This window comes from Petromyzon marinus, unplaced genomic scaffold, assembly GCF_048934315.1.
Source record: "Petromyzon marinus isolate PM22_M1 ecotype Great Lakes invasive population unplaced genomic scaffold, UKy_Petmar_22M1.pri1.0 PM_G_Scaffold_9, whole genome shotgun sequence".
Lineage (NCBI taxonomy): Eukaryota > Metazoa > Chordata > Hyperoartia > Petromyzontiformes > Petromyzontidae > Petromyzon > Petromyzon marinus.
In genome coordinates, this window is record NW_027423046.1 from 4,217,998 (window position 1) to 4,238,467 (window position 20,470).

Sequence of the window (20,470 nt, forward strand, 5' to 3'; positions counted from 1 at the left end):
ATGTGGTGAGTCTATGGGTCTCTGTGTGTGGTGAGTCTATGGGTCTCTATGTGGTGAGTCTATGGGTCTCTGTGTGTGGTGAGTCTATGGGTCTCTGTGTGTGGTGAGTCTATGGGTCTCTGTATGTGGTGAGTCTATGGGTCTCTGTGTGTGGTGAGTCTATGGGTCTCTATGTGGTGAGTCTATGGGTCTCTGTGTGTGGTGAGTCTATGGGTCTCTGTGTGTGGTGAGTCTATGGGTCTCTATGTGGTGAGTCTATGGGTCTCTGTGTGTGGTGAGTCTGTGGGTCTCTGTGTGTGGTGAGTCTATGAGTCTCTGTGTGTGGTGAGTCTATGGGTCTCTGTGTGTGATGAGTCTATGGGTCTCTGTGTGGTGAGTCTGTGGGTCTCTGTGTGTGGTGAGTCTATGGGTCTCTATGTGTGGTGAGTCTATGAGTCTCTGTGTGTGGTGAGTCTGTGGTTCTCTGTGTGTGGTGAGTCTATGGGTCTCTGTGTGTGGTGAGTCTATGCGTCTCTATGTGTGGTGAGTCTATGGGACTCTATGTGTGGTGAGTCTATGGGCCTCTGTGTGTGGTGAGTCTATGGGTCTCTGTGTGTGGTGAGTCTATGGGACTCTATGTGTGGTGAGTCTATGGGTCTCTGTGTGTGGTCAGTCTATGGGTCTCTGTGTGTGGTGAGTCTATGGGTCTCTATGTGTGGTGAGTCTATGGGTCTCTATGTGTGGTGAGTCTATGGGTCTCTGTGTGTGGTGAGTCTATGGGTCTCTGTGTGTGGTGAGTCTATGGGTCTCTGTGTGTGGTGAGTCTATGGGTCTCTGTGTGTGGTGAGTCTATGGGTCTCTATGTGTGGTGAGTCTATGGGTCTCTGTGTGTGGTGAGTCTATGGGTCTCTATGTGGTGAGTCTATGGGTCTCTGTGTGTGGTGAGTCTATGGGTCTCTGTGTGTGGTGAGTCTATGGGTCTCTGTATGTGGTGAGTCTATGGGTCTCTGTGTGTGGTGAGTCTATGGGTCTCTATGTGGTGAGTCTATGGGTCTCTGTGTGTGGTGAGTCTATGGGTCTCTGTGTGTGGTGAGTCTATGGGTCTCTATGTGGTGAGTCTATGGGTCTCTGTGTGTGGTGAGTCTGTGGGTCTCTGTGTGTGGTGAGTCTATGAGTCTCTGTGTGTGGTGAGTCTATGGGTCTCTGTGTGTGATGAGTCTATGGGTCTCTGTGTGGTGAGTCTGTGGGTCTCTGTGTGGTGAGTCTATGGGTCTCTGTGTGTGGTGAGTCTATGGGTCTCTATGTGTGGTGAGTCTATGAGTCTCTGTGTGTGGTGAGTCTGTGGTTCTCTGTGTGTGGTGAGTCTATGGGTCTCTGTGTGTGGTGAGTCTATGCGTCTCTATGTGTGGTGAGTCTATGGGACTCTATGTGTGGTGAGTCTATGGGTCTCTGTGTGTGGTGAGTCTATGGGTCTCTGTGTGTGGTGAGTCTATGGGTCTCTATGTGTGGTGAGTCTATGAGTCTCTGTGTGTGGTGAGTCTATGGGTCTCTGTGTGTGGTGAGTCTATGGGTCTCTGTGTGTGGTGAGTCTATGGGTCTCTATGTGTGGTGAGTCTATGGGTCTCTATGTGTGGTGAGTCTATGGGTCTCTGTGTGTGGTGAGTCTATGGGTCTCTGTGTGTGGTGAGTCTATGGGTCTCTGTGTGTGGTGAGTCTATGGGTCTCTGTGTGTGGTGAGTCTATGGGTCTCTATGTGTGGTGAGTCTATGGGTCTCTGTGTGTGGTGAGTCTATGGGTCTCTATGTGGTGAGTCTATGGGTCTCTGTGTGTGGTGAGTCTATGGGTCTCTGTGTGTGGTGAGTCTATGGGTCTCTGTGTGTGGTGAGTCTATGGGTCTCTGTGTGGTGAGTCTATGGGTCTCTATGTGTGGTGAGTCTATGGGTCTCTGTGTGTGGTGAGTCTATGAGTCTCTGTGTGGTGAGTCTATGGGTCTCTGTGTGTGGTGAGTCTATGAGTCTCTGTGTGGTGAGTCTATGGGTCTCTGTGTGAGTCTATGGGTCTCTGTGTGTGGTGAGTCTATGGGTCTCTGTGTGTGGTGAGTCTATGGGTCTCTGTGTGTGGTGAGTCTATGGGTCTCTGTGTGTGGTGAGTCTATGGGTCTCTGTGTGTGGTGAGTCTATGGGTCTCTATGTGGTGAGTCTATGGGTCTCTGTGTGTGGTGAGTCTATGGGTCTCTGTGTGTGGTGAGTCTATGGGTTTCTGTGTGTGGTGAGTCTATGGGTCTCTGTATGTGGTGAGTCTATGGGTCTCTGTGTGTGGTGAGTCTATGGGTCTCTATGTGGTGAGTCTATGGGTCTCTGTGTGTGGTGAGTCTATGGGTCTCTGTGTGTGGTGAGTCTATGGATCTCTATGTGGTGAGTCTATGGGTCTCTGTGTGGGTAACTCCCCACCCCCTCCCTTCCCAGGGCTGCAGCCAGGAGGAGATTCCCAGCAAGCGCAGCCGCAGGAGCGGTCCTCACGAGGGCACCGCCTCAGACTGGCGCCTCAGACTGGCACCTCAGACTGGCACCTCAGACTGGCGCCTCAGACTAGCGCCTGAGACTAGTGGGGACCCTGGTAGTGGGACCCTGGTAGGGGGACCCTGGTAGAGGGACCCTGGTAGAGGGACCCTGGTAGTGGGACCCTGGTAGAGGGACCCTGGTAGAGGGACCCCCCGGTAGAGGGACCCTGATAGAGGGACCCTAGTAGAGGGACCCTGGTAGAGGGACCCTGGGACCCTGGTAAAGGGACCCTGGTAGAGGGACCCTGGTAGAGGGACCCTGGTAGAGGGACCCTGGTAGTGGGACCCTGGTAGAGGGACCCTGGTAGAGGGACCCTGGTAGAGGGACCCTGGTAGTGGGACCCTGGTAGTGGGACCATGGTAGAGGGACCCTGGTAGAGGGACCCTGGTAGAGGGACCCCCCGTAGAGGGACCCTGGTAGAGGGACCCTGGTAGAGGGACCCCGGTAGTGGGACCCTGGTAGAGGGACCCTGGTAGTGGGACCCTGGTAGAGGGACCCTGGTAGAGGGACCCTGGTAGAGGGACCCCCCGGTAGAGGGACCCTGGTAGAGGGACCCTGGGACCCTGGTAGAGGCACCCCGGTAGAGCGACCCTGGTAGAGGGACCCCGGTAGAGGGACCCTCGTAGAGGGACCCTGGTAGTGGGACCCTGGTAGATGGACCCTGGTAGAGGGACCCTGGTAGAGGGACCCTGGTAGAGGGACCCCCCGGTAGAGGGACCCTGGTAGAGGGACCCTGGTAGAGGGACACCGGTAGTGGGACCCTGGTAGAGGGAACCTGGTAGAGGGACCCTGGTAGAGGGACCCCGGTAGTGGGACCCTGGTAGTGGGACCCTGGTAGAGGGACTCTGGTAGTGGGACCCTGGGACCCTGGTAAAGGGACCCTGGGACCCTGGTAGAGGGACCCTGGTAAAGGGACCCTGGCAGAGGGACCCCGGTAGTGGGACCCTGGTAGAGGGACCCTGGTAGAGGGACCCCGGTAGAGGGACCCTGGTAGTGGGACCCTGGTAGTGGGACCCTGGTAGAGGGACCCTGGTATAGGGACCCCGGTAGAGGGACCCCGGTAGAGGGACCCCGGTAGTGGGACCCTGGTAGAGGGACCCCGGTAGAGGGACCCCGGTAGAGGGACCCCGGTAGTGGGACCCCGGTAAAGGGACCCCGGTAGAGGGATCCCGGTAGAGGGACCCGGTAGAGGGACCCTGGTAGAGGGACCCTGGTAGTGGGACCCTGGTAGAGGGACCCTGGTAGAGGGACCCTGGTAGAGGGACCCTGGTAGAGGGACCCCCTCGTCCGAGTGCCGCTGTCGTCACGTCCCGGTCGTTGGCGGCGATGGCGACGACGTCGCGAGTGAAGGTTTTGTTTTTGGCGTGAGGGAGAGCTGCCCAGGTCCTGGGGGGCTGTCCCCCCCCCTCCTCCCCCCCCCCCCCGGTTGCCATAGCCCCCCACGAAACTCTTTAGTCAGACGCGGCGGCGGTGTGGACGACGACGGTGGCGAAGGTGGCGAAGGTGGCGAAGGTGGCAAAGGTGGCGAAGGTGATCCACGCGAACACGGAGGAGGGCGATGATGGGTGGCGGCGGCGTCTCTCTCCAGGGCGATGTCTCTCTCTGGGCGTGCGATCCGCATGGCTAGCGCATCGATGTTAGGGGTTTGATTGGCGTGTGTGTCTGTGTGTCTGTGTGTGTGTGTGTCACTGTGTGTGTGTCTATGTGTCTGTGTGTGTGTCTGTGTGTGTGTGTCTGTGTGTGTGTCTGTGTGTGTGTCTGTGTCTGTGTGTGTGTGTCTGTGTGTGTGTCTGTGTGTGTGTGTCTGTGTGTGTCTGTGTGTGTGTGTGTGTTTGTGTGTGTGTCTGTGTCTGTGTGTGTCTGTGTGTCTGTGTATGTGTGTGTGTATGTGTCTGTGTGTGTGTCTGTGTGTGTGTGTCTCTGTGTGTGTCTGTGTGTGTGTGTGTGTCTGTGTGTGTCTGTGTGTGTGTGTGTCTGTCTGTGTGTCTGTGTGTGTGTCTGTGTGTGTCTGTGTGTGTCACTGTGTGTCTGTGTGTGTGTCTGTGCGTACGCTTGTTTGTTAATTGTTTTAAATAAGTATTAAATAATTGTTGACGATTTTGCGGCGTTTGAAATTGTTCTATTGTTTGGGCTGCCAGAATTGAGGCCCATTTTGCTTAGTCGTAACGTGTATAAGTTAGACCTTACGTATCGCTTAATTGATAAATGATTGTGAGCGTTATCGGTTCTAGTTAACGTAAGCTCTGCAGTGATTCTCATAGTGCTAAGATATTCGTATTGTCCATCTCAGTCACAGCGGGGCTGTTTAATGCTTATCATAGACGTGATAAGTCCGGCAATACAAATGATAGCCAGGATAAGATTTAGACTTTGAATCCTAGTCTGGATAGGTTGTATAATGAATATCGTAGATAGGATGAGTATAGTAATACAAATGATAGCTGAAACGTGTGTTAAGGGGCCGTCCATAAATGACGTAACGCAGCTGGGGGGGGTGGGGGAGGGGTCAGACATTTGTGACGATGTGTGACGAGGTGGGGGGGGGTGTTTGAGAAATGTGACGTCACGTCAAAATGCGCAACTTTAAATAAACACGTCCTGCTGAATTAAAGAGTAAATAGACTTCTTAATAAACGTTTCCTGATGACAGTGAGCACACACCCGGCATGCACGTGACTTGACACACACGACAGTCAGTGTGTGTGTACGTGTGTGTGTGTACGTTTGTGTGTACGTGTGTGTGTGTACGTTTGTGTATACGTGTGTGTGTGTGCGCGTGTGTGTGTACGTGTGTGTGTGCGCGTGTGTGTGTACGTGTGCGTGTGTACGTGTGTGTGTACGTGTGTGTACGTGTGTGTGTGCGCGTGTGTGTACGCATGATGATGCGTAGGCCAATGTACCTGGGGAGCGGTGGCGCAGTGGTTAGCGCACTGCCCATACGAACCCGGTGCCACCGAATCCCGCTTCCCACTTCACGACGGACTCGCGCATCGGTGGCGATCGTGTGGACCGGCGGTAAACTCCCCTAGGTCAGCTCAGACTTAAACGAGCACCTGGGGTAGCGATCTGTGAACAACATCATCAGCAGCAGCATTCGTGGGAGAGACAAAAATGGCCGCTGAGGAAGCTGCCACCTCACCAATCCCCCTCGTGTGTCGTCACGACCTTGGTAGCACTTGCCCCAAGGGTCTGTGCGAGCTATACGGGAACATTTGTCTTTGTGTGTGCTGCTACGTGAGATGTATTATTATAATGAGATGTCTGTGTGTGTGTGTGACTATAACCTTTGTCTTTGTGTGTGCTGCTACGTGAGATGAAAGTATTATTATTATAATGACATGTCTGTGTCTGTGTGTGACTATTACCTTTGTCTTTGTGTGTGCTGCTACGTGAGATGTATTATTATTATGAGATGTCTATGTCTGTGTGTCTGTGACTATAACCTTTGTCTTTGTGTGTGCTGCTACGTGAGATGAAAGTATTATTATAATGAGATGTCTGTGTGTGTGTGACTGTAACGAACCAGGAGGCAGGTTCCATGATGAGATGCGTCTCACTGAAAAGGAGCCACTTGTGTCCACCAGGTTCGTAGCGCGGTGCGCTAACCACTGCGCCACCGCTCCCCACCAGCGGATGTTCGCTGTCGATTGCGTTCCGTGCATTGCCTCGTCCCCACCACGGCAGCAGCAACAACAAAGGAAAAGATCTCCCGGATAGCCGATACAGACACTTGGGGCAATATCAAAGCATTTTTGTTTCCAAGTGTGGTTAATGCAGAGTTGATGCCTTGTGATGGGGTGTCTGTTGTTTGAACAACGTAACACCGGTATTCTTGCCGGAAAGGGTAAAACCTCTCATTTTTTTGCATAGTGTCGTGCAGAGGGAAACCAGAAAACAAAAACCCACATCATGATGAACACGGATTCCCAATAGAAAGAAATGTGTCGCCATTTCCTGAAGGAGTGCATTATGGTTATCTTGTCTTCGATCACCACCGAAGACAAATGTGACATTCCGAAAGCAGAAGTGATGCAGCTGTTGTCAATTGGTCATTTTTATTTGCATAGCGTGCAATGGCCGTGTGCTGTTTACAACACATTTCTGCCTTTTCCAGCCTGCACTGTTATTCTGTTATGTTTTCATTGTTGTTAAAAAAAAAATTCTTGAAGCATTATTTTTGCCTGCACCTCTTGGCACATTCCTATTTCCCGGTACGGATCTTCTTGTTCTGTGCTCGTGCAACACGAATCTCAACTGCATACTAGCTGGGTGACTGGCTAAACAGGACTTTCTGTGTAACAAACATTGATATTTCCCATTATTAACAGGTTTGTATGTATGTATGTTGAACTTCTTTGGTACCGTACGTAGCCAACCATGCTAATGGTCGGTGCAGGGGATGGACAACAAACTAAACACAACAAGTAGTTGTATTAAAGGTTTGATGAGTGGAAAGACACGATATAGAATGCTGACATTTTAGCCAATCCCCACCCATCATTAGAACAGAGATATTTGATTACTTACAGTTGCAAGTCGTCATCTGGACGTGCATTGAGCATCCCCGACGTCATCTCGGCATTAAATAAGCACCTGATGGAATTTCGATTTAAAGCTTTCGTGACTGCAAGGATTCATCTTTGGTTCTATTCGGTAAAGTCACGTAGGTAAATAATAAAACAACAATAATCACGACGTTTCGGCCACAACACAAGCGGCCTTCATGAGGTGAAGGGACGAGCCTGTCTGGAGGACAGCGCTGGAGTGGAAGAAGCCACGCTTAGATCACGACATTTAAGCTGTGTGAGAAGAAGAAGAAGACCACGGGCTTTGACAAAGGAATTAGCATATAATTTAGCATTGAAATGGCTCATTGAAATAGCTAAGTTAAAGTATACACATCCGCATAGGTGCCCCTTGACAAATGAATTAGCATAGAATTTTGCATTGAAATAGCTGAGTGATTAGCTAGTAACTGGTCACAGAAATAGCTATGTTAAAGTCAGAGTATATACATTCACCGAGGCACCTAGTACTCATCAAACAGGAGAATTTAGCGAAAGACGACCACGATCAGACATCGGACCTGTGTGCAAGCAAAGAGGTGGTGTAAGTGCCGGTGGGCTTGCAGTTTGGCGAGGGGGGGGGGAGAAAGGGGGGAGGGGGATTTTACCTATTGATGGTGTGAAAATGGGAATTTATAAGAGCTGCGAAAGTTTGGGGTACCACTACTCGAAAAATATACTGTACCATTGAAATTAGTTTAATGTTTAGTTCGATTTAGAACATCTTTCCAATGGTTGCTTAATTTGAAACCATCCTCTCGGTTGAAATTGTGTCTGTGTTTGTAGATCTGAATTGCTTCATGAACAAATCTCTGATAAAAGCCCGTGGGTTTGCAAAGAACCTTGGTATCGGAGAAAATTATATCGTGATCCCCCACAGCGTTGTAACAGTGATCAGCTACGGCAGAAGAATTCGTTTTGCCGTGTTTCAAATCTGATTTGTGCTCGCGAATTCGGTCAGAGACATGTCGCTTTGTCTCACCGATGTAGCAATAACCGCAGGTACAACTCAATTTGTAAACCCCGGGGTACTGTAAATCAGGAATGACATCCTTCACGGATGGGATCAGATCACGAATTTTGTGTACTGTATTCAACCGGACCTGGATCTTGTGTTTGTTTAGAATTTTGGAAATATTTTTAGTAACGCCTGCTATATATGGAAGTGTGATGGTTTTGACCGGAGTATCATGTGGTTGTTTCTGTATGGAGGGAGAGACAGCTTGGCGGATGGTACGGTCAGAGTAACCATTCCTTTTGAGGGCCAGGTGTACATGTTTTAATTCACTGGTCAGGTGGTGTTGGTCCGAAATGCAATGAGCCCTATGGTATAAAGTTTTGATGAGAGAATTATTTTGGGCTGGGTGGTGGTGGGAATCAGGTTTCAAGTAGGAATCTGTGTGGGTGGGTTTCCTGTAGACAGAATGCCCCAATGAGCCATCAGGTCTCCTCTCAAACAGAACGTCTAAGAATGGTAGCTTGCCATCTTTCTCCACTTCCATGGTGAATTTGATGGCGGGATGTCTGGAATTGATGTGGTGTAGGAAAAGGTTCAGAGCTGTCTGGAGGACAGCGCTGGAGTGGAAGAAACCACGCTTAGATCACGACATTTAAGCTGTGTGAGAAGAAGACCACGGGATCTTTGACAAAGGAATTAGCATATAATTTAGCATTGAAATGGCTCATTGAAATAGCTAAGTTAAAGTATACACATCCGCAGAGGTGCCCCTTGACAAAGGAATTAGCATAGAATTTAGCATTGAAATAGCTGAGTGATTAGCTTGTAACTGGTCACAGAAATAGCTATGTTAAAGTCAGAGCATACACATTCACAGAGGCATCTAGTACAAATCAAACAGGATAATTTAGCATTGAAATAACTGAGTGATTAGCTTGTGACTGGTCACAGAAATGGCTATGTTGAAGTCAAGGCCTACACATCTGAGCTATTCACAGCAACTGGGTATACACTACAATATATAATGAATACTATATAGTGAATTTTGATTTAAAGCTTTCGTGACTGCAGTAATTCATATTCTTAGTTCTTTCGGTAAAGTCACGTTGAAGGGAAACAATAAAATAATAAAATATATATAAAACAATAAAAATTCTCACGACGTTTCGACCATAACACAAACGGTCGTCATCAGGTGTGTCGGTTTGCATACATTTATTTATTTTTAAACGGTGTATTTATTTATTTATAAAAAACGTTAGCGCCACGCGCAGCGATTTGGCAGTTTATTTAGAAGGACGAGTCCATCTATGTTCTGAAAAGAGGAGGGGGGAGACGAAATTTGTTTTTATGTATGCTGTCTGAAAGTCACTGTAAGCGTGAACAATCAATTAAGACCTGAAATGGTTTATCAAATCTTTCCAATGATTGCTAAGCCAGAATCCATCTTCTCGGTTGAAATTGTCTCTGTGCTTGTATATGTGTATAGCCTCATGAACGAATCTCTCATGGTAGCCAGATGGCTTACAAAGAACCTCTGTCTTGGAAAAGTCAATGTCATGTGAGCCTACTGAATTATAATGATCTGCCACAGCCGAGTTGTTGGTCCTACCGTGTTTAAGGTCTGCTTTGTGTTGACGAATGCGGTCCGAGACATGGCGTTTGGTTTCTCCAATGTAACTACTACCACAGAGGCAACTTAGTTTGTAGACGCCAGGGTACTGTATGTCCGGAATCACATCTTTTACAGACGGAACCAGATCACGGATTTTATGTAATGTGTTGAAACGGACCTGGATCTTGTGTTTATTGTTTCCATTCAACGTGACTTTACCGAAAGAGTTAAGAATACAGGGACCACGTAATTGTTTAAAAATGTCTTTGATTATAACTATAATTGCCTACAATTCGTCATTTGTAGCTTATTTAGACTATAATTTATTCACTACCCAAAATGTATTTACTTGAAAACATAGAGCTGATATTTATTCTTGTTCTTTCGGTAAAGTCACGTAGAAGGGAAACAATAAAATAACAAAAATATAAAACAATTACATTCTCACGACGTTTCGACTGCAACACAAGCAATCATCATCAGGTGTCACACACAGGCACACACACAGAGACACAGGCACACACAGAGATACAGGCGCACACACACAGTGTGTACACACACACTGTACACACACACACACTGTACACACACATTGTACACACACACAGTGTAGACACAGTGTATACACACTGTACACACACACACTGTACACACACACACAGTGTACACACACACAGTCTGTACACACAGTGTACACACGCACAGTGTGTACACACAGAAACAGTGTGTACGTACACACACAGTGTGTACACACACACAGTGTGCACATACACAGTGTACACACACACATAGTCTGTACACACAGTGTACACACAGAAACAGTGTGTACACACAGAAACAGTGTGTACACACAGAAACATTGTGTACACACAATAATGTCCACGTTGTAGTTGCTGAGCTCACGCACGCAAGGGGTCTCTGTTCAAGAGATGGAGCAATGGAAAATGAATCTAAATCAGTGGTTCTTAACCTGGGTTCGATCGAACCCCAGGGGTTCGGTGAGTCGATCTCAGGGGTTCGGCAGAGCCCCCGCCACGGAGGTCCGGACACACTTGAATTATTGTGTAAATTTGTGATGGCACACATGGCCCGCTTGGCCATCACTGGCTGCAGATGATCATGCTACACTGCTTGGCCAATCAGCGCTGCGGGGAATTTAGTGCGTACTCAGTAGTCAACGTGTGACTGTTGTTGTCGTACGTCGTGTGATTTCTTTAATATTTTATCCATACTAACTATGTCGGGCAAAAGAAGAAAGTGGTCGGACGAATATGTACAACATGGATTCTCATGTATCATGGAACGTGATGGGAGTGAGCGTCCTATCTGCATGATTTGCAACGCCAAGTTGAGCAACTCTAGTCTTGCACCGGCAAAACTAAAGGAACACTTCTTGAAGCTGCATGGAGACGAGGAATACAAGAACACAACACTTGCTGAATTCAGGGTGAAGAGAGCCAGATTCGATGAAAGGGCCACTCTGCCTGCTCTTGGATTTGTACCTGTTAACAAACCGATCCTGACAGCATCGTACGAAGTTGCTTACCTGATCGCAAAGCAGGGCAAGCCACACACCATTGGTGAAACACTTGTGAAACCAGCTGCATTAAAGATGGCGAATCTGATACTCGGAACAGCGGCCGAAGGTAAATTATCCCAAATTCCCCTTTCAAATGACACCGTCAGTGACAGAATAGAAGACATGAGTAAAGACATCTTGGCTCAAGTAGTCGCGGATCTGATTTCAAGCCCGGCAAAATTCAGCCTTCAACTCGACGAAACCACAGACGTTTCTGATCTAAGCCAGCTTGCTGTTTTTGTACGCTATGTGTAAGACGACATGATAAAAGAAGAGTTTTTATTTTGTAAGCCTCTTACAACAACGAAGGCAGCCGATGTGAAGAAGCTTGTGGATGACTTCTTCAGAGACAACAATCTTTCATGGGATATGGTTTCTGCAGTTTGTACAGACGGAGCTCCAGTCATGCTGGGAAGAAAGTCTGGTTTTGGTGCGCTAGTAAAGGCCGATGCACCACACATCATTGTGACGCATTGTATTCTGCACAGGCATGCGTTGGCAACAAAAACCTTACCTCCAAAAATGGCAGAAGTATTAAAAACTGTGGTGGAATGTGTGAACTATGTGCGAAAAAGTGCTCTGAGGCACCGGATCTTCAGTGAGCTGTGTAAAGAAATGGGCTCTGAATTTGAGGTACTTCTGCTCCATTCTAATATTCAGTGGTTATCCCGGGGACAGGTGCTGAATCGTGTTTTTGCCATGCGTGTGGAATTAGCCCTGTTTTTGCAAGAGCACCAACACTGCCATGCAGATTGCTTCAAAAATCCTGAGTTCATTCTCATTTTAGCGTACATGGCTGATATATTCGCAGCTCTCAATCATCTCAATCAGCAGATGCAGGGTGGTGGAGTCAATATCATGGAAGCGGAAGAACACCTGAAGGCTTTTCAAAAAAAGCTACCGTTATGGAAACGACGAACAGAGAACAATAACTTCGCAAACTTCCCGCTTCTGGACGACTGTGCAAGTAAGATCGAAGATGTGTCTGGAATCGGAGATATTTCTGTATCCACGGAACTGAAGCAAACAATTGCCACGCACTTAGATGAGCTTGCAAAGTCTCTCGACGGATATTTCCCTACAAGAGAGTCATATCCAGCATGGGTGAGACAGCCGTTCACGTTTGCTGTTGAAACAGCAGATGTCAATGATGAATTCCTCGACGAAATCATTGAAATTCAGCAGAGCCAGGTTCAACAGCAACTCTTCAGAACAACAACGCTCTCAACGTTTTGGTGTCGACAAATGAACAAGTATCCAGTTATTGCTAAGAAAGCCCTGGATTTTTTTATACCATTTGTTACAACATATCTTTGTGAGCAATCCTTTTCGAGGATGCTGGACATAAAAACGAAGAAAAGGAACAGACTTTGCTGTGAAAATGACATGAGAGTGGCACTTGCCAAGGTGAAGCCACGCATATCTGAACTGATCTCTCAAAGGCAACAGCAGAAGTCACATTGATTTCCAGGTATGTAATTTGTTGTGAGTTTATGCATTGTGTTGGTTTTATTCTTTGAACAAGGTAATGTTCATGCACGGCTCATTTTGTGTACCAGTAAAAAACATATCTATGTCTTGAATTTGAAAAAAATAACATTTTATTTTTCACTAAAGAGGCGTTCGGTGAATGCGCATATGAAACTGGTGGGGTTCGGTACCTCCAACAAGGTTAAGAACCACTGGTCTAAATCAACTTAAACTCCATTCCCGCTCTGTGACGTCACCACTCAGCATGACCTCATCGGTGTGAAACGCCAGGGGGAGGTGTGCCTCACTAGCGATGTCATGTCACCAAGGTACTCACCCCACACCCGTCCACCGCACCCTTGAGCGTGACGTCACCTCTGCTTGGTCACTGCCGATATCTGTTCCGGTACAATCCTTATTTGGGCAAAGCTACGCCCAGTCACTGGCGGGTCATTAACATAATGAGTTCGTGAAAGCCGTCACGAGTTTATTGGGACGGGTTCAGCACCCACGCCCCCATCCCTCGACATATGGCCCGGGCTCATTAACATAATTTATTCAATTTTGATTTAAAGCTTTCGTGACTGCAGTAATTCATATTCTTAGTTTTTTCGGTAAAGTCACGTTGAAGAGAAACAACAAAATAACAAAATATATATAAAACAATAAAAAATTCTCACGACGTTTCGACCATAACTCAAACGGTCATCATCAGGTGTGTCGGTTTGCATAAATTTATTTTGAAAACGGCATCTTTATTTATTTATATATATATATACAACGCGGGGCCTAGCCACGCGGGGCCTTGCCTCCTGCCCTCGCCTGATTGCGTTCACTTTAATTATCTCGCTTAAGTTTAATTTGTCTTCACCCGGCTCGCCACTTTGTAACTTTGTTTTATTGTAAATATTCACGTAGTTTTTATTTTTTTTTCAGCAGGCCAAGCCCGCTTGAGCTGCTATACCGCTCTTGTTATCAGAAGCGACCTGCCCACAACAACACAAGGTGGGGCTTTGTCAACGTGTGTGAATGTTTTGACTTAAAACTTTGGTGACTGCAGGAATTAATATTCTTGGTTCTTTTGGTAAAGTAACATAGGTAGAAAATAAAATTTAAATAAATAAAAATAAATTGTAAGTAAAGCAAAAAAACTCACGTTTTGAATACAAGCAGTCTTTATTTAATGTAATTGTATTATCAGTTATTGTTATTTTCTATCTACGTAACTTTACCGAAATCAACAAGAATACGTGTGTCAATGTCTTATCGGTCAAAGACGCTAAACGGAGTGACGCGCAAACTCCAAATATACAGCAGGCGTCAGGGTCGGGATCGAACCCACGACTTCCTGTATACCAGGTGAGGTAGTTAACATCTCACCACGGAGAGACACACGCAAACTCCAGTTAGCCTCGGATATGTTCGTTGATCCTCAATTAATTACTTGGTGGAGTGAGAAAGCATTCATGCCAAGCAGATGAAGGTGGCCAGGCGTGATTCTAGACACGCCACCGCCTGTTTACCCAGTGACATTGTACAGTTTGTGTTTGCAGTAACGTCTATTAACTCTGTTGAACACGGAGGTTATACCGTAACAATAGTTTATTTTTGTTTTCCTCTGGAACTCTTTATAAGAATGGAAACAGGAGGTGAACACAGCACACATATGCAGCTGAAATCGGAACTGTTCATCCCAGCATTCAAGGACATCTGAGCCTGGATTCACACCTCTAAGTTGCGATTGAACATTAATTTATGAATTTCTGCATAACACAAATAGTATTGTTTTCAACACCCTTTGCTATGTCAGCTGAATTTAGCTCTCATAAATATTCCTTTTGTAGCCAGACAGCCGAAATTGTGTACTCGGAGTTTTGGGTGAACATTCATTTTGAAGATACGAGGGCTTCCAGGCATGTTTATGACCATTTGCCCTCTCATTGTGTGCCATACCAGCCCGTGTGATGAATTTGGGAAACGTTTTTACTACATCATGAATATATGAATATAGACGTGTAAGTCACATGTGACTATATATGCATTCCTCTGTGCCTCGATACTGACGTGTAGATGGTGTGGATATTATTTTTTTCTGTCTGCAGCTGACGCTTCCTCTCACGCTTCCTCCGCAGAATTGGTCTGATGGAGCAAATGCAGTCAGCGCAGCTCGGTCAACAATGCGACCAGCGTGCATACAGCACGGATCGGACTGGAAATTTGACACGGCACCAGAGAACTCACACAGGAGAGAAACCCTTCAAGTGCACTGTGTGTGGGAAGCCATTTTCACAGTCATCAAATCTGCAAATACACCAGAGAACACACACGGGAGAGAAACCCTTCAAGTGCAGTGTGTGTGGGAAGGCATTTGCACAGTCATCAAATCTGCAAAGACAGCAGAGAACACACACGGGAGTGAAACCCTTCAGGTGCACCTTGTGCGGGAAGGCGTTTGCACGTTCATTAGTTGTTCAGACCCACCAGAGAACACACACAGGAGAGAAACCCTTCAAGTGCAGTGTGTGTGGGAAGGCATTTTCACAGTCATCTGGTCTTAAAAAACACCAGAGAACACACACAGGAGATAAACCCTTCAAGTGCACTGTGTGTGGGATGGCGTTTGCACAGTCACCACATCTTAAAGTACACCAGAGAACACACACAGGAGAGAAACCCTTCAGGTGCATTCTGTGCAGGATGGCATTTGTACATGTGTCACATCTTCAAAGACACGAGAGAACACACACGGGAGAGAAACCCTTCAGGTGCACTCTGTGCGGGATGGCGTTTGCAGATTCATCAAATCGTCAAAGACACCAGAGAACACACACGGGAGAGAAACCCTTCAAGTGCAGTGTGTGTGGAAAGGCATTTTCACAGTCATCTGTTCTTCAAAAACACCAGAGAACACACACAGGAGAGAAACCCTTCAGGTGCAGTGTGTGCGGGATGGCGTTTGCACAGTCATCATATCTTAGAGAACACCAGAGAACACACACAGGAGAGAAACCCTTCAGGTGCATTCTGTGCAGGATGGCGTTTGTACATGTGTCACATCTTCAAAGACACGAGAGAACACACACGGGAGAGAAACCCTTCAGGTGCACTCTGTGCGGGATGGCGTTTGCAGATTCATCAAATCGTCAAAGACATCAGAGAACACACACGGGAGAGAAACCCTTCAAGTGCAGTGTGTGTGGAAAGGCATTTTCACAGTCATCTGTTCTTCAAAAACACCAGAGAACACACACAGGAGAGAAACCCTTCAGGTGCACTCTGCTGGAAGGCGTTTGCAGATTCATCAAATCTTCAAGTACACCAGAGAACGCACAAGCATCAGAAGATCCACAAGGAGTTTAGTCTGAAGTCAGCTTGTGAAAGTCAAAGTGCTGCAATGAGCCCATCCCTCATGAAACAAGAACCGGAGGAAAATCCCAGCTTTGACACTTAAAGGTATCGAGGTGAAATGTGAAGAGGTGATGGTGAAGAGGGAAGAAGTGATGAGCGAAGAGGTGATGGTGAAGAGGGAAGAAGTGATGGTGAAGAGCAAAGAAGTGCAGGTTAAATTTGAAGATGAAAATTCAACTTCAAAATCCGACCTTCACATCGATGGAGGCAACGTGAAGCAGGAGGAGAATTCTGACTGTGAGGCAGAGCGAGGCAACTCCCAGCAGTTTGTGGAAGTGGAGGTGTGGGTGGACTTCCTCCGAGACAATCCAAAGTCAAGTGGAGACCCGGTAGATGTGTAAGCCAGAGACGATGTCGCTCCAATAGATGCACCTTTGTCACAGGCCTTTAATGACAAGAATGTGAAGTTGAACACTCAATTCCTAGGTTCAACCTGCAGAGTAAGAGCGGCCAGTCTTTGTGGACCTGTGGGTTGGGTTAATCTCTCACTAGGAGCGAGAGCCATAAAGCTCCCAAACATTCATGATGTTATCATAATTGTTTTTGCGTGGTGCTTGCTTAACCGCCTCAGCAACTCGGAGTTTTGTGTAGTACCTCGTCTGAAACGCTCGAAGAGCATCCCCAAGTAGCAGCTACCCCTGTGTGACACAAGGTGGTGGGTGGCCCTGCACCAGCCTCCATGTGACCAAGAGCCTGTCAGTAGGGGGCGATGATTGATGCGTCATCTCAGTTGTGTAGTTTGTAGGTAATCTTGATTCGAAGCTTTCGTGACTGCAGGAATCCACACTCTTGAGTTCTTTCGGTAAAGTCACCACGTGGGTAGAAACATAACAGATCACGGCGTTTAGATCACAAGACAAGCAATCGTCATCAAGTGGGACAACCACAGCAAGAAGAAGACGCTGAAGTGGTAGGCGCCTACTCCAGCAGTTTCTTCTTATTGCTGCTGTGCTTGTCCCACCTGATGACGATTGCTTGTGTTGCCATCGAAACTCCGTGATCTATTATTTGTAGCGTAATGTTTAGAGTTTGATACATTTTGACCCAGACGCCAGCATGCAACGGCCTACTCGTTTTGAATGACGCAACAATAGTATGTTGTACATACACTGTTAAGCAGACGGTGCGTATTTGTAAAATAACTTCTTGTTAATACGATGTAACGTGATGCAGTCAATTTTGCTGCAGTAATTCAATGTTGCTAATATGCCCGTCAATGATTTAGAATGAATACTCGTCTGATTGTGCGCGTACATGTAATATTTTGTCTGAGATTCACACATTGAATAAGTGATGTTAGGACAAAGTGGGTGTGTGTTTTGGAAGTAACCTGTACAGAGAACTCTTGTGTTTCACGAAGCGTCTGCCTCTGGAGCAACTCATCGTCTTTGAAATAGGGAGCACGCTCGGATCATTCATCAGTTACAAGGCATACCACTTGAAAGTTACACGTATAGGAGGAGGTACATTCTCTACAACACGAATTGTAGTTTTGTCTTACGTGTTGACGTAGATTTTGTCTAACTAGGACTAGAAATGCTCCTTGCTGATTCACGTCTGGATGTTCGTTACCTATCGGTTGAAGCAAACCCCACTGCTGTTGTTGAGACGCTGTGCACCAATAATGGTCCAACACATTGACGGCCTTCAGGCCAGGAAAGTCACAACATTTACGGCACACGAAGGACGCATTCACGCAAGTACCCCATGCTCCGTTTTGAAGTTTTAAAATGAAACATCTTTGAATTGTGTTGTGTTTTGAATTAGATGATTTTATTTCTTCATTAAAAGCTTGTATCAATTTACATCTGGAAGACTTCATTGAAAAGGACATTTCGTGTGAATTTTCTCTCATCATTAAGTAGATGGCCTTGCCGGGGGTTCGGACACAAACAGTGTACACACAGTGTACACACAGTGTACACACACAATGTACACACAGTGTACACACAGTGTACACATGCACACAGTGTACACACACAGTGTATACACACATAGCGTACACACACACAGTGTATACACAGTGTACACACAGACAGTGTACACGCACACTGTACACGCACACAGTGTATACACTGTACACATACACAGGGTATACACTGTACACACACAGTGTACACGCATACAGTGTATACACACAGTGTATATATACACACAGTGACACACACAGTGACACATAGTGTACACACAGAGTGTACACACACACAGTGACACAACAACCGCCATTCTCCACTAAGTGGCGGTGACGTCACCACGACGCTTATGCCAGGCACAGTGACACACAGTGTACACACACACACAGTGTGTACACACACAGTGTACACACACTGTACACACACACAGTGTACGCACACACAGTGTACACACACAGTTTACATACACACAGTGTGTACACAATAGTTTCAGTTGATATATATTTGGTATACCCCTGTGAGCCATTCGGCTCTTGAATCAAGTGCAACCACAACAAACAAAAACAAAAAACACATCTTAAAGTTACTACTTTGTGTGACTCTGCAAACAGAAAATCCATGAAAAAAACAGCAAAATGTTCCTGAGAAAAGCACCGTACACCAACGCTGTGTGCTAAAAATCCCAGTGGGATGCAATGTCCACGTTGTTGTTGCTGAGTTCAAGGGAGGGAGCAATGGAAAATGAATCTAAATCAACTTAAACTCCAATCCCGCTCTGTGGCGTCACTACTCAGCATCACCTCATCGGCGTGAAACGCCAGGGGGAGGTGTACCTCGCCAGTGACGTCATGTCACCAAGGTATTCACCCCACCCCGTCTACCGCGCCCTTGAGCGTGACGTCACCTCTGCCTGGGTCAACTTGCGTTATCTGTTCAAGTACAATCCTTATTTGGGCAAAGCTACGCCCGGTGACTGGCGGCTCATTAACATAATATATTCGTGTCGACTGTCGCGAGTTTATTGCGACGGGTTCAGCACCCACGCCCCATCCCTCCACGTATGGGCTGGGCTCATTAACATAATTTATTTAAATTAAGACCCGCTCGTTGCGGGAGGGGAGTGTCTTGTACCACGCAAGTGACGTCACCAATCCTGCTGCTGCGTGACGTCACGAGGTAACAGAAATCTGCCGCTCCGTGCGTGAACTGAAATCCGAGGTGAGAAATTCTCATCGCGGTTGTGGTGGTTGTGGTGGTGGTTGTGGTGGTGGTTGTTGTTTACCGAGGTAGAGCCTCGCTCTCTCGTAGGGATGTCAATTGAGTAGCAGCGAGCATGGGAATCGATGTCCAGGTTGGAACTTTACAACGCGGGGCCTAGCCACGCGGGGCCTTGCCTCCTGCCCTCGCCTGATCGCGTTTGCTTTAATTATCTCGCTTAGTTGAGCAATCTTTGTAAGAAAGTAATCTACCAGGCTATGCGTTTATTGTGTGTTGACCGACTCTCTGTGTTGCATTGCATTACATTTCCAAGTTTTACTCAGTTTGTTTGATTAAGTGAGCTTTTGATTTAAAGCTTTCTTGACTGCAGGGATTCATATTCTTGGTTCTTTCGGTAAAGTCACCACCACGTAGAAGGGAAACAATAAAATAATAAAAATATATAAAACAATAAAATTATCACGACGTTTCAACTGCAACACAAGCAATCATCATCAGGTGTGAAAACCATCAGCAAGAACATTTTGAAATTTCCTTTCTGTGGTTTTCAAATTTTCTTGCCGTGGCTTTCACACCTGATGATGATTGCTTGTGTTGCAGTCGAAACGTGAGAATTTTGTTGTTTTATATTTTTATTATTTTATTGTTTCCCTTCTACGTGGTGACTTTACCGAAAGAGCCAAGAATATAAGTGAGCTTTCTCTCTCTCTCTGCATGTCCTCGTGTTATTATTATTTCCCGCAGTCACCAAAGTTCCAAATCTCTCATTGACACAATGCCGTAATTATAATATGTTATAAGAATTATAATATATATTGGGGCGGGACATATCCCCCCCCCAATAATCATATATGCTCAAAATGTCCCCCCCAATATATTGCTATGAAAGTATTTTTTAAAATAATAATTGCTATGCTATGTTAATAAAAAACAATTTGCTAAACCTTGGCCACAAAATGTGGACTTGTCTTCATGTAACAATGCGTAGATTTGTGTTTGTATGATTGCCTTGTACTTTATGAATCCCTAATCTCTGCCAATACATACTATGAAACAAGAAAAGTTAAAGAATAAACAACACAGAGCAATGTAATACAATACAATATTATACATTATTGTATCAAATAACAAAAATATTCCATCCCATGTGTTAGTGAAATTTTTCAATATTTTAGGAAATGTCAGGAAATTCGTTTTCAAATTT